This window comes from Pan troglodytes, chromosome 3, assembly GCF_028858775.2.
Source record: "Pan troglodytes isolate AG18354 chromosome 3, NHGRI_mPanTro3-v2.0_pri, whole genome shotgun sequence".
Classification (NCBI taxonomy): Eukaryota; Metazoa; Chordata; class Mammalia; order Primates; family Hominidae; genus Pan; species Pan troglodytes.
In genome coordinates this window covers 87,728,680-87,742,960 of record NC_072401.2, presented here as the reverse complement: position 1 = coordinate 87,742,960, position 14,281 = coordinate 87,728,680, and the positions used below count along the sequence as shown (strand labels likewise).

The 14,281-nt window shown below is 36.5% G+C and overlaps 1 protein-coding gene across 34 annotated transcripts in view; it reads left to right on the top strand.

Moving 5' to 3' along the window:
- The window catches only part of MAPK10 (mitogen-activated protein kinase 10), a 567,525-nt gene that overhangs the window by 232,185 nt on the left and 321,059 nt on the right, over positions 1-14,281 (top strand). For 31 of the 34 annotated variants that reach the window (XM_054683822.2, XM_063808966.1, XM_063808956.1 and 28 more), the window contains one exon: positions 2,954-3,068. The gene's annotated coding sequence lies outside the window, so the exon portion shown is untranslated. Of the gene's footprint in view, positions 1-1,086; positions 1,145-2,953; positions 3,069-14,281 lie in introns of all 34 variants that reach the window. The other 3 variants (XM_063808955.1, XM_063808960.1, XM_054683817.2) reach the window with 1 other exon arrangement.

Here is a 14,281-nt window from a genome sequence, read left to right as displayed (position 1 = left end):
CATAGTACATGGTCTATATATTCTAAGGTTAGAATGAACTGATAATTTATTGTCAATGCTATAAAATGTAAATATTTTAAGTTTATAGGAAAATTAATAAGATTTTCCTTGTTAGGATATCCTACAGGAATATCATAAGCAAAACAAATTTGCCCAACCTAAGTAATCTAGAAAAACCTCCCATGTTTAAAGGCATAAATATATTTTTAAGGTTTTATTGTGGTTTCATGTAAATGAATCTGTTTCTTTGGATGTAAGCCTAGTTATAAATTCTTTTTATACTGATACTAAAAGCTAAAGACAAATTGGGTATTTACTTGTTTGTTAAATATGGGGATAGATGTTCTCCCTTCGTGCTCTAGTTCTGGCCTCAGGTCACATTTGTAGCCAGAGGACTTTCAGTGGAATTTGTGTGTTCAAATCGAATGATTGCTTGGTTGCTTATCAGAATAAAGGACTCAAAGCAAGAGAGACTTCCTTCAATTAGAATGAGAAGCAAACACATTGTTGTCTTAAATTCTTTCTTCATTGCCCTTTCTATTTCCTCTTACAGTCTCTTTTAAGCTTTTGGTTGGACATTGCAACAATCATGCAGAAAGAGGCACGGAAGTGTCCAGTAGTGACAAGAATGGAGTACAATGCTCTATTTGCTGCAGGACTGCTGAGTGCCTTCCTCCTACCACACATGCATCTATTATTGCACCTTCTTCTGAGGACCAAGGACTTGTGGAAAAAGTTGGGCCTATAGACTAGTAGGGGAGATGCTTACTGGTAAAGAAGAACAGAGTCCATTTGCTTCTTTGGCATATTGGATATATTTATTGCATTACATAAGCCTGAGATGAGACGCTGTACTGCTGATTCAGATAAAAAGATCATGCTGCATATTGATTGTTTAAAAAATGTAACTTAGAATTGGAGCCCATCTTTTCAGAAACCTGTACGTGTTTGCATAGCGAAGTTGTAAGGTTTTGACTCAAGATTTTTCAGTTTGAGTACATTTTATCCTCATGAACCGATCAAGGCAAAGAAGGGGAAAATACAAAAACTGTGTTTTGCATATCTTTTGTTTTCTGTATTTAATAGGGAGAAGCTGTATTTCTTATTGTGAATCTTGGTAGAAACTCTTAAGAGGAGACATCAGGTAATATTGAAAATCACTAAATATAAACATTTTAGGTTTAAAAAGTAGACCTCACACATATACTATTTCTGGTAAAGGATTTTCTAGTTTATTTGATGTTTTGGATCCATATCAAGCCACTATGGCTTTTCTTATAGTTCTTATCTCTGGTGACTATGAGATGTAAAATCCTTGAGGCTTATGGAAATAATGCTAGTAGGAATGAAAATTGAAGTTTTCAATGGAAAAAGAAATGAATACAGTCTCCTGAGAAGCATCCCTAACCACAGCTGCTCTAAAACCCTGCGTGGTGTGCAGGTTTAAGGCAAAGCTTCCCTATAAGGCAATTGGGCATTTGCAGTGACCTGCACAGTAATAAACAGGATTTTCACTACCTTGTGTTTGTACACGTGTGTGTGTGTGTGTGTGTGAAGAAAAACAAAAACAAAAACAGCAGTGACTTTAAAGTTCTAGAAATTCATCTTAGTGACTTGTCTTCATAGAAATAAAACTGACTCCTGTTTGTCTGTGTTAACCTGCCTGAGTGCCCTATGTGCTTTCTGAAAATGGATTGCTTAAAGCAATTGTCCTCTTCTTATACATTGGAAATAGGATCTGAAAGCATTGATAGTGAAGGGAAGCTCTTAGGTTAGGTCTGTTTATTTGGCAATGTTTATTCAGTGTTTGTAGGCGGAAGCTCCAGCACAGCATTTATATAATATAGTAATTGCCTATTCTTCTATTACCTGTATTCTCTATTAAGGTTTAATCCCCATCAGGGACTGACTTTTTCTGTTTGGCACACAATAGGGACACACCAAATATTCATTGAATGAATATCTCTCATGTACTGAGTTCTCTGCTAAGTGCTATGGTAGAAAAAATTGGGAAACTGTAACACAGTTTTTGCCATTTGGAACCTATACTCATTTGGGAAGATGAGGCTAAATAACATTAAAGATGGTATAAAATCAAGGGCCCATATTAGTGTTTTGATAATGAATGCAATAGAAGTTCAGAGGAGAAAGGAATTTACCTCCTCTGAAGTGATGGTAGGTGACAATGGGGCTACACTGGGGTGTCGGGGTAAGGTGGTGGGATAGTGAGAGGGTGGTAGTCCTAGGAGTAATTGTGAGCACCTGGGCAGGAAAGAAACTCTTACTTGGGGTAAAGAGGAAGCCTATTTTGGGTATGATGACCATATTTTCCAAACTAGAAATAAAAACTTATGGTTCAACATTGGGTAGAATGTTGCAGACTGCCACATATTCTGAAGAATCTTGTCTAATATAATGTTGGGAAGTAACAGGCTATAATGGTGAAAAAGTAGGTTAGTAACTAGAAGAACATAAATACAGGTCTCTTCAGACGAGCTCCAGCTTAGGTTTACTTTCTTTTGCATACTTCAGAGGTTTTCAAAATTCTCCTCCTTTATTGGTACCTATGTAACCATTGTTCCAATGAAATCTTGTATGAAAAGCAGAATATGTAAATCTATGTAACAGTGGAGCTGTCCCAGTTGAGGATGAGTGGGGTGCCTTGTATTAGAAAACCAAATTCATATCACAAGACTAATTATATTAACTGAAATAAGAATTACTAATTTAGTTTATGCTCAGATATTAAAATAGTTGTTCTGGTATTATAACATCAAAGTTCTTGTGGTTGCAATAAATGATGAATAGAGATAATTACCTTGAGATATTTTCTTTCCTCTGCCTGCACTCACCCACCCAGTAACCAACTGTCTTTGATGTCAGCTTTTTGGTTTTCTAAATACAAATTTAAATCTTAAAATCAAACTCATCTGTTTTTTGGCTTTGCTTTCAGGCTAGTGTGAGAAACACCAACGGCAGGCCCATCTCAGATCTTCACTATGGCAACTTATGCAAGAAACTGTTGAATTAGACCCGTTTCCTATAGATGAGAAACCATACAAGCTGTGGTGAGTTGCCAGTTTAAAAATATTCCTTAGCATGAAAACTAGGATCTATATAGCCAATTTAAATATTGCATATGGTTTTGTACATGGAGCTGGAGAAATACTGCTCCAAATAATTTCGACTACAGAAGTGAAAATCAATAGAACAGAAGTTTAATAGTTGATGTGGTACTACTAATACCACATACAGTAGTGAAAAGTCTTGAGGTGCATGGGTGCAGCATATAACACCATGATACTACCACCATGGATGATACCTGCAATTAACATTTTCATGTGGCAGAGTAACAGTTGGGTACCATTATTTTTAAGTGACTTTTATTATTTGCAACATTGTACTATATTTTACAGATTCATCTCCTTTAGTAGAAAAATTGGTTCTGAGCTAAATTATGGTTTTCTTTCAGGAACACACACACACACACACACACACACACACACACATACACACACACCATTTAGCTCTTCTGAAATAAGAGAAGAGAAATCACAGTTTTATAAAACTCAATTCATGGGCATTTTAGCCTACAAATCCTTTTGCTTAACAAAGCAATGTTAAAAATAGATACAATTGCTCTGCCTAGTTGGAATGACTTTAAAACTTATTACTTTATAAAAATATCAGCACACACAGGTAGAATGTCTTTTTAAATCAAATACTTGATGCTTCATAGTCACCAAAGTCAATAATCAATAGATTCCAGCAGAGATGAACGAGTTATAATCTGTCAAATAACATCTTTGAGAACTAGAGTATGACTGTGGTGCTTGTAAGACTCCAAAAGAAGCTATTTTGAGCTAGTGATCAATATCTTTCTTTCATTTGCCTAGTGGCTTATATAACTGTAGATAGGTAGGCTGCCCTGTGAATTAATGCATAGCCTATGACTGCGGAAGACTGATGAAATTAATCCTAGAGTTATTTCATATAGTGAATTTATAAAACAATTCATAAAAAACAATCCGTCTACCATTATATTGAGAAAGCAGATCTAATAGCATCACTATACTGTGCTTAATTAACATGTATTCAACGAGTGTTATAAATAATTTTATGCAATTGCCAATAACAAACTATTTTTGACCTAAAATAAGGGCAATTTTATATGGTTGAACCTAATATATTATGTGTTACTCCCAGTGATGTAGAAAGCATACCATGTTATCTCCATTCTGAATATTAATTCATTAATCAAACTCTTATTGAGAATCTGTGATGTAGGTAGCATGTTTAGCTTTTGGGGCAGATAAAAGACAATCCTTGCTTTAAAGGAGCCCTCAGTCTAAAGAGTGTGGTACTTATAATAAAATGTGCTTATTAATGGAGGTAGTTGTGTTCTAAAGAGTGTGGCACTTATAAAGTGCTATTACATGGGTAGGTCTATAGTGCCAAAGGAAATGCATCAGAGGAGACTCTAACACGGATGTGGTAGAGATTAGTCAAGGAAGACTTCCCAGAGGAAGGGATCTTTTGGTGGACTATTAAGCACAGTGAAAGGATAGCCAGAGGAAGGGAGGATGCAGTGCACAGTGGGAACATTTTTTAGCAGACCCAGAAGCCTGAGAGAGCATGATTGTGTGGGAATACTAGGTATCATTTACTATGCTGAAGCAGAAATCGTAGTGGCAGAGATAAAGTTGAAGAGGGATACAAGACATGTGCCATGAAGGATCTCTTAGACAAAATTAAGGAGTTTGGATTTTGTTTCAAAGTGAAGAGCTTTTGAAAGATTTTAAATAGGAGATTGACATAATCAGTTTATTTTTTAATTTTGAAATATACCATACACATAGAAGAGTGTATAAAACAAATACTGGTTAAAGAATAATTATAAATCAAACATCATGTAAACAAATCAAACAACATAAAACAAATCAAGTAAATCAAACATGATGTAATAGACTCCCAGCAAACCCCTATTTGTCCCTTTCAGATCACATACTTTTCCTTCCCCACCATAGGTAACCGCTAGCTACTATCCCACCTTTTGTCATGCACATTACCTTGCTTTTCTTTGTAGGTTTTCCATCTATCTGTGCATCTCTAGGCTATGAATCTTAGTTCTGCCTATGCTTCAGCTCCATGTATTTGGAGTTATAGCATGTATACTCTCAATCACCTGATTATTCTGCTAACATTGTGAGATTCTTTCATGTTCATGCATGTAGTTTATTCATGTAAATTGTTGTATAGTATTCTACTGTATCAATATGCCAATATTTACTTATCTAGTCTATTGTTGTTGAACATTTGGATTAAATCTATTTTACTTAATGCTAGTATAAATATAAATATAATATCATTTTTATGTTTATATATATTAGTTCTCATAGATTCTGATATTTACCATTTTCTAGGATAAATAGCAAGGGAAGGAACTGCTGAGTTTTTGGGTATGTGTGCCTTTAATTTTACTAAATAATTCCAAAATATTTTCCCCAATCAGTTGCATCAATTTACATTCCCAGCAGCAGTATATGAGAAACTCTGCATCCTCAGCAACACTTGATTTACAAGTTCTTAAATTTTGCTAATCAGGTAGATACATAATTGTACTCATAGAAGTATTAATTTGCATTTTGCTGATTACTAATGAAGAAGAGCATCTTTCCATTTTTTGTTTTTTGGTAATTTGATTTTCGTCTTTTGTGAAGTACCTGCTCAAATCTTTTTGAGATGTGTCTTTCAAAATGATAACTAACACTTATTGAGTTCTCACTGTGTAATAGACACTATAGTAAGTACTTTACAAACAGTTCATCTTCCTAGTATCCCTATAATTTAGAGGTAAGGAAACCAAGGTTTGGAGAGGTTAAATCACTTGCTGACAATCACATAGTTAAGGAACAGTGGACTTAGCATTCAAGCCCAAGTCTTTCTGACTCCAGAATTCTTCAGTTTCTCAGTGTTTGGAAGGGGATTTGGTTGGAACCAGGGAGAACATGTAAGGTGCTATTGCAGGAATCCAGTTAAAAAAATAAGTGCATAAACCAAAGAATTGCTAGTAGGGCATATGTAACAAACAACTGGATTTGGTAATGAATGTGGTGGGCAAACAAGAGGAAGGATTTTAAAAGTCTCAAGTTTTAATACCTGTCGGCTAGGTAGATTCAATATTTGTCATACAATGTGTGTGTGTGTGTGTGTGTGTGTATGTGTATATATACACACTGTATATATATACACACACATTGTATGACTAATGTTGTAATATATTGTCATCCTTTGTACATACATTGTACAATACATTGTCATATATATATTGCGCGTGTGTATATATATATATATAAAATACAGATATTGTGGTAGGTACTAATAATTCATTTTATAAAGTCCAGGTATTATAGGTACTAAGAGTACATTTTGTGAATCTACAATTCAATGAGATGAATTTAGTTCACAAGCTCATAAATTTTAGGGTTTAAAGCAATGACACTGTTCATTTGGGTCAAATCTTCACTTTTTTTTAAAGATATGGAAGCAACTGCTAACGAGGGTAAGTGGCTTGTCCAAGATCACATGTTTCTAAGTGTCAGGTTAAGAATAGATACGATGCCTGCAAAAAAATGCAAAGAAATAACAACCACCTGATTTTTAAATTAACGAGTGATGACACAATCAACCTATTCTATTTCCTAACCATTTCTCAGACAAGTCCTTTTTCATCTAAATCTGTTGTTACTGCCATAATTTAGGTCCTCATCATCATCTTTGGCAGGTTTATTTAAGTAGCCTAGCATACTATCTTCTTGTCCATTATTCTACCAGTGAAGCCACCAGACTTGTTATTTGATTTGCAGTTGTTACCGTATAATTGCCCTACTTAAAGAATTTTTGATATACTCTGTCATCCATGTAATAACTTCTCTTTTCCTTAAGACATGCCATACTTCTGGCCAGGTGGGTGGCTCAAGCCTTTGTAATCCCAGCACTTTGGGAGGTCAAGGCTGGTGGATCAGCTGAGGTCAGGAGTTTGAGACCAGCCTGGCCAACATGGTGAAACCCTGTCTCTACTAAAAATAACAAAAATTGGCCAGATGTGGTGGCTCACGCCTGTAATCCCAGCACTTTGGGAGGCCGAGGCGGGCGGATCACGAGGTCAGGAGATCAAGACCATCCTGGCTAACACGGTGAAACCTCATCTCTACTAAAAATAGAAAAAATTAGCTGGGCATGGTGGCGGGTTCCTGTAGTCCCAGCTACTTGAGAGGCTGAGGCAGGAGAATCACTTGAACCTGGGAGGCAGAGGTTGCAGTGAGCCATGATCGTGCCACTGCACTCCAGCCTGGGCGACAGAGTGAGACTCCGTCTCAAAAAAAAAAAAAATTATCTGGACATGGTGGTGGGCACCTGTAATCCTAGCTACTCAGGAGGCTGAGGCAGGAGAATCGCTTGAACCTGGGAGGCAGAGGTTGCATTGAATCGAGATTGCGCCACTGTACTCCAACCTGGGCGACAGAGCAAGACTGTCTCACACACACACAAAACAAAAAACGATATGTCATACTCCCATCCATCCCCAATTTAGATACTCATGACCTTTTAAATTGCCTGGAAACACCAGTGTGCTTCAGTCTCATCACATCTACTCAGGTGTTTCCTACCTCTGTGATTTACTTCATGCTGTTTATACTGCCTGTATTCACTCTGCACAGCCCTTACTTACTCCTTTCCATCCTTTAAGACGTTTGTGACTCTATGATGGTCTGGGGGCTAGCAGCATGGACATCTCCTGGAGCCTGATAGAAATGCAGCATCTGAGGTCCTACTACTCAGACAGACACACTGATTAAGAATCTGCATTTTCACAAGATTCCTAGGGGATTTAAATACATGTTAAAGTTTGAGAGTACTGTTTAGAATCACTTTAGATTTCATAAGATTCTATCTCCTCCTGGAAACCTCTCAGATCCCTTTCATCCAGCACTCAATCATTCTTGGTGCTCTCACAGTAACCTGTGCATTATCTACCTCACTGTATTACCATAGTATCTTATTATCTGTTTATTATCTGTTTGTGTCTGCTTTGCCTCCCACCTTAGCCAGGGGGTATTTTGGGCAAGACTCATCTTTGAATTTCTTATACCTAATACAGCGCCTGACACTTGATAGGCACTGCATAAATATTTATTGAATGATTGAAAAAAGAAAGAAGAATGAGAAAGAGATTGATATACAGAAAGAAACAGAAGCAGGACAAAGACAGACACATGAAGAAAAAAACACATAGCTAAAGAGACTTCCATAGAGACAAAAGCAGTTTACACAAAGGCATCACAAATTCTGTCTCTGGATACAATGTGGAAGGCAGCCTGGCAGAGAGTTCATAATCTTATTTAAATAGGTTAGGTAATAGCCTATGTTGTTTGCCAATCTCTCAGAAGAAAAATTTAACTTAATTGCTCATTTAACAGCATTGTTTTTTGATGATTGTTATTAAGTAAATTTTTCCAAAATTTGCCTTACTTTCCTAAACAAACTGTTGTTCTGTCATTTTTACTATTCAGAACCTGTTGGGAATATTATGTGTAGCTTTTAGTGCCCTCTATTAGGAATGACTTTCATAAAATGAAATGAGTCCTGAAGATTTTGTTGAGGATGGTGAAGATATAGAAAACATATCTTGTGGTGCACAGTCAAGAAAAATTATAGTGTTTTGCCCGGAGAAGAGAAATGAAGAGGAAAGATCGAGGCGGAGGGCGGCAGCGCTAGAGAGTGAAAGAGAGTGCAACTTACCAAGCAACTGTCTTCAATATTTAAGGGCTTTCATATGAAAGAGGCTAGAGGATGCAGGATTGTTTGTAAGTTGTACTGAAGGTAGAACTAAGAGACCAATGAGTAGATAGTAGGTACTGCACATAAATTTTTTTTTTTATTATAAGAACTGTTTGAGCCTGTGCTTTTTGAAAAGTAGTAAAGTTTTCATCACTGAAAGTATTTAACCATCTTCATGGTTGACCAAGTATGAAGAGCTTTTTAGAGATGATACTACTTTGTGTGGGAGATTGAACTAAATGACTGTAGGATCTAAGGTCCCTATTACTTATGAATCTATAGTTGTTCAGAGAAGTACAGGAAGAATGGGGGTTATAATAAAGAACTACAATAGTGGCTAACATTTATAGAGTGCCTACTTCGTGCCAAGCACTGTTCATAGTGCTTTGCATGTCCTAGTTCACTTGAGCCTGACAGCAATACTACTGAACATTCCTGTTTTACAAAAGGCGAAGACAAGGCACAGACGATTTAGTAACGTGCCACAGGTCATGCAGCTAGTGGTGCATGATTCTGACTCTGGAGCATATGCTTATTACTGTGCTGTATTCTTTGCAGTGTTAAAGATGAATATTGGACCCAAATAGAGCCTTAAAATATTGATATGGTTTGAATTCCAGGTAAGTATATGGATAAGAATTCCAAGGAATAGTAACAGGAACAATCAAAGTGAAGAGAAATAGAAATTAGCATAACAGATTTGTGGAATCAAATACCTTACAAATGAGACGAATAAGAGAATATTCAGAAATGTTTAATTCTGTGGTGCTGTTCTGTCTTGCTTCTCAATGGCTGCAGCAGTTACCAAGATGGGAAATTAAATCTTTAGGAGTATTTAACCTGGTAAAACTGATATAAGTAGCCCCAGACTATGTTCTGAATTTTGTGTTCCCTCCAAATTCTTATGTTGAAGTCCTAACCCCAAGGAGATGGTATTAGGAGATGGGGCCTTTGAGAGGTGATTAGGTCATGAAAACAGAGGTGATTTGGATTAGTGTCCTTATAAAAGAGACCCCAGAGAGCTAGCTAGTATTTTCCACCATGTAAGGATACAGCAAGAATGCACTGTCTATGACCCAGAAAGCGAAACCTCAGCAGACACCGGGTCTATTTGTATCTTGGACTTACCAGCCTCCAGAACTGAGAAATAAATTTCTGTTGTTTATAAGCTGCCAAGTTTATTGCATTTTGTTATAGCAGCCTGAATGGACTAAGACACTCTAGTATTGTATAAAATTTTTACAAACTTTTTTCCTCCACTGATTGATAGAACATGTAGCTATGTGTCTTAGGAAGATGGGGCTGTCACTGTTTGAGAGTTCCCAAGTAATTTGATGCCGGATCAGGAGCACAAATTCAATGCTTTCTCATAGAAATCGGGATTTTCCTGGAGTTTATTTGAAGACTGAGTAAGCGTCTGCAAAAATTTTAGGTTCTTCATAAAGAATTCTCTGTGTTTTGATAACCAGTATCAGAGGAACTAGTATTAAAATCAAAGTATGAGATTTTAATGAAAAATTGGTTAACATAACAAAGCTATTCAGGTTAAGACTTGAAAAATTTAGTGTATAGTTTAACAGCATTCATTTTATGTGATAATTTATTATTTGCATTGTAGATACCATAAATTTAAAGTTTTCTTTCTATTTGTACTTTTGGAGGGCCCAGGTGGTTTGTTAGTGCTTTAAATCCTGAGACTGACTTTTAAGCTCTTTCAAATTTGACTGGACAATCTTGATAGTATTGCTTTCAGAAAGTCACTTATAAATCTTAAGAATGAATGCAATTCTACTTTGGAGTTTAGTCTATTAAGATATATATAAATCTTAATAAAGATACTCTTTTATATTAAGACATGTGTGTGTGCACACACATGAGTACATATATAATATTGTACGCATTCCCTGCCAAAAAGATTGAATAAAATATATTTAGCAAAAACTACATGAAAAAGTGGGTAGGAAACAATTTAAGCTATACAGCTGTGTTTAAACTGTGTGGGTCCACTTACATGTGTTTTTTTTTTTTTCCAAACAAACTTGGATTAAAAATACAGTATTCCTGGGATGTGAAACCTCCAGATACGGAGGGCTGACTTTTCCTACAAGGCTGATTGTTGGACTTGAGTATGTGTGGATTTGGTTAGAGACCTGAGGTCCTGGATATACCAAGGAATGACTGTATTTCATCTTTTGTGAGTTTCAGACTAATATAGTTAGCCCTCTGTGTCTGCAGTTTCACATCCGCAGATTTAACCAACCATGGTTTGAAAATGTAGTTAGGCCTATGATGGTTATGTCTGTACTGAACACACACAGACATTTTTCCCTTGTTATAAACAATACAGTATAATAACTATTTACATAGCATTTACATTGCATTAGGTACCATAAGTAATGCAGAGTTGACAAAGTATATGGGAGGATGTGTGTAAATTATATGCAGATACTACCATTTTATATAATGGGTTTGAACATCCTTGGATTTTGGTATCCTCCGGGGTTGTCCTGGAATCAATCCGGTGAAGATAGCTTGTGACACCTTTATATCATGTCATATGTTTGTTTGACTATCCTACTATCCTGTTGTCAACCAGGGTTCAGGTTAACAAAGTGAAGCATCACAGGCAATAAGCTCTCATTCATTGCACTTATTGTAGTTTTGGTCCTTTGTATAGATGTCTGACTCTGTGTTATAATTTAAGGAACCAAAACACATTCTGTTTTCATCTATCTCTGCTTCTGAACCTGATATCATGTATAAAATTTCCACTTGTTCTTTTAGTTGAAGACTTCAACCATTGCTATTCAAACAGAAATGTTATGAGGCAAATTGATTGGCTTGCTAACCTGATAAACTAACTTGAATTAAGGTGTGAATTGGTCGTAATGGATTTTGGATCATAGGTACTAACCACATTTGAATAAATATGGTGCATTAAAATAGCAGGACACTGCAGGAATATATAGGAAAAGTTTTTATATGGAGAGGGAATCAAGAATTGTCTAGAGCGGGGTGTTTTGTTCAAGATTTTTATGTGGAGAGGGAATCAAGAATGGTCTAGAGCAGAGTGTTTGTTCGAGTTTAGAAGATTTATTCATATAGTTTCTGGAAAAGGAAGAGCCCTTGAAGCTAGATTTTTATCCCAGCTATGTCATGAATTAATATTCCCTTGGGCAAGTCTTAATTTCTAAAGTGACTAAGACACCAATAGTTTCACCGAGTATATTGGAAAATCTCAGTACAGTTTAGAAGTCCTGATTTCTAAAGGTGAATTTTAAAAGATTTCTCTCATAAGTAATCAATGAACAAATATTTGTGCACACCAGTTCTTCAATAGCAAAGAATAATTTCAAGATAAGACAAAGCTGAGCTTCAACTGTATATGAGAGAATTGTAATAGATGGTGTCTAAATTTCTTTAATTGTAAAAATTATGTGGATTAAGTTGCACACAGATTGAATTAAAGAATGAGATGATACCTAAGCAGTCTCATCCAAGTAGGGTACCTTGGTGAGGGAAGCCTTGGCTAGTGAAGGACTCCATGAGGATGCAAAGCAGCTACGAGGGGAAGAGAGGGCTCAGAAGGCTATTAGAGAGGGACTTGCTAATGCACAGTTTTGCTTTAACTTTCCCCGTTTTGTTGTCTTCAGCTTAATTCTGCCCATTCTTATTTACTCTGAATCAATAAATAAGATATTTTAGCTATAAGAAGTCACTTCTAATTATTAAAGATGTGCTAAACATAAAGAAGATAGATAGTTTATGCATAGCCAGCCAAACTGACTACATCGATTTTCCAGGTTTGCATCATTCTTTATCCCAAAATTATCCTTTGCTATTGAAAGACTAGTGTGCACAAATATTTGTTTATTAATTTGCTTATAAGAGAAATCTTTTAAAATTTGCCTTTAGAAATAACGATTTCTAAACTCTACTGGGATTTTCTAACATATCAGGTGAAACTATTGGTGCCTTGGTCACTTTAGATATGATATCAATATAAACACATTTACATGAAGTTAACAGACATTTTCAATGGGCAGATTACTGTGGTAGAGTCTTGGAAGATTAAATATCACACAGTTCCTTCCTCCCTCCCCTCATATTCCCTGCTTCCCTTCCTTCCTCCCTCCCTCACTCCCTCACTTCTTCCCTCCCTCCCTCCCTCCCTCCCTTCCTTCCCTCCCTCCCTTCCTTCCCTCCCTCCCTCCCACGAATATTTACTGACTGTTTACTCTGTACCAGGTGCTGCAGAAACAAAGATAAATTTCACTTTGTTTCTAAGCAGCTCACTATTAAAGTAGGGGGCTTTGGAGGTGGGGAGAGAAAGAAGAAAATCTTGTGAATAAATCCCACACAGTAGGATAGTTTCTTTGATAGAAGTTGAGAGCAGGCATAGTGGCTCACACTTGTAATCCCAGCTCTTTGGGAGGCTGAGGCAGGATTGCTTGAGCCCAGGAGTTTGAGGCCAGCCTGGGCAATATAGCAAGACACTGACTCTGCGAAAAAATTAGCGGAGTGTGGTGACATGTGCCTATAGTCCCAGCTACTTGGGAAGCTGAGGGGGTAGAATTCCTAGAGCCCTGGAGGTTGAGGCTGCAGTGACTGTGATAAGCACTCCAGCCTGGGTGACAGAGCAAGACCCTGTCTCTAAACTCAACTTCTACCCAGGCATTCTCAAATGAGGTTCTGCAGAGAGACATGAGCCCGCTGCCCTCAGGCAGTAATTCTCAAACGTTTTAGTCTCATGATCCCTTTATATTCTTGAAAGGTAATGAGAAACCTAAAGAATTTTTGTTGTAGCCACTGGTATTTACCATTTTATAAATTAAAATATAAAATTGTAAATATTTATGTAATTTATTTAGAAATCAACGATTGTAAACCCATTACATGTTAACATAAATAATGTTATCTTTTTATGAAAACTACTTTTAAGAAATAAAAATAATTTAGTGACAAAGTGGCCTTGTTTTACACTTTTGCCCATCTGTTTAATGACTGCTTTTACAGAAGGCAGCTGAATTCTCCTATCTACCTATTGTTTCAATTTTTTGTTATGCCATACATCAAGTCACCTTTGGAAGACTGCCATATACCTGTGAGAGTACGAGAGTGACAATGTTGAACCATGTCTTCATATTATTTGGAATTAGTTTTGACTAATTTGGGGGCCACATGAAAAGGTCTTGGGGACACTCAGGGGTCTGTGTACTATACTTTGAGAACGACTCCTAAAAAGTATCTGTTGTATGTAATGAATAAATGTCTCTTTTATGCATCTAGCATGGCACTATTATGTAACACCCTTGAAAAAATCGAGAAAATAGTGTTTTGCTATTTAGATAAGGTACCATAAATGAGGAAGGCTGCCAGACTATAAGCCTCACAAAAGCAGGGATGTTTCTCATTTTCACCCATTACCTGTCACAAAATC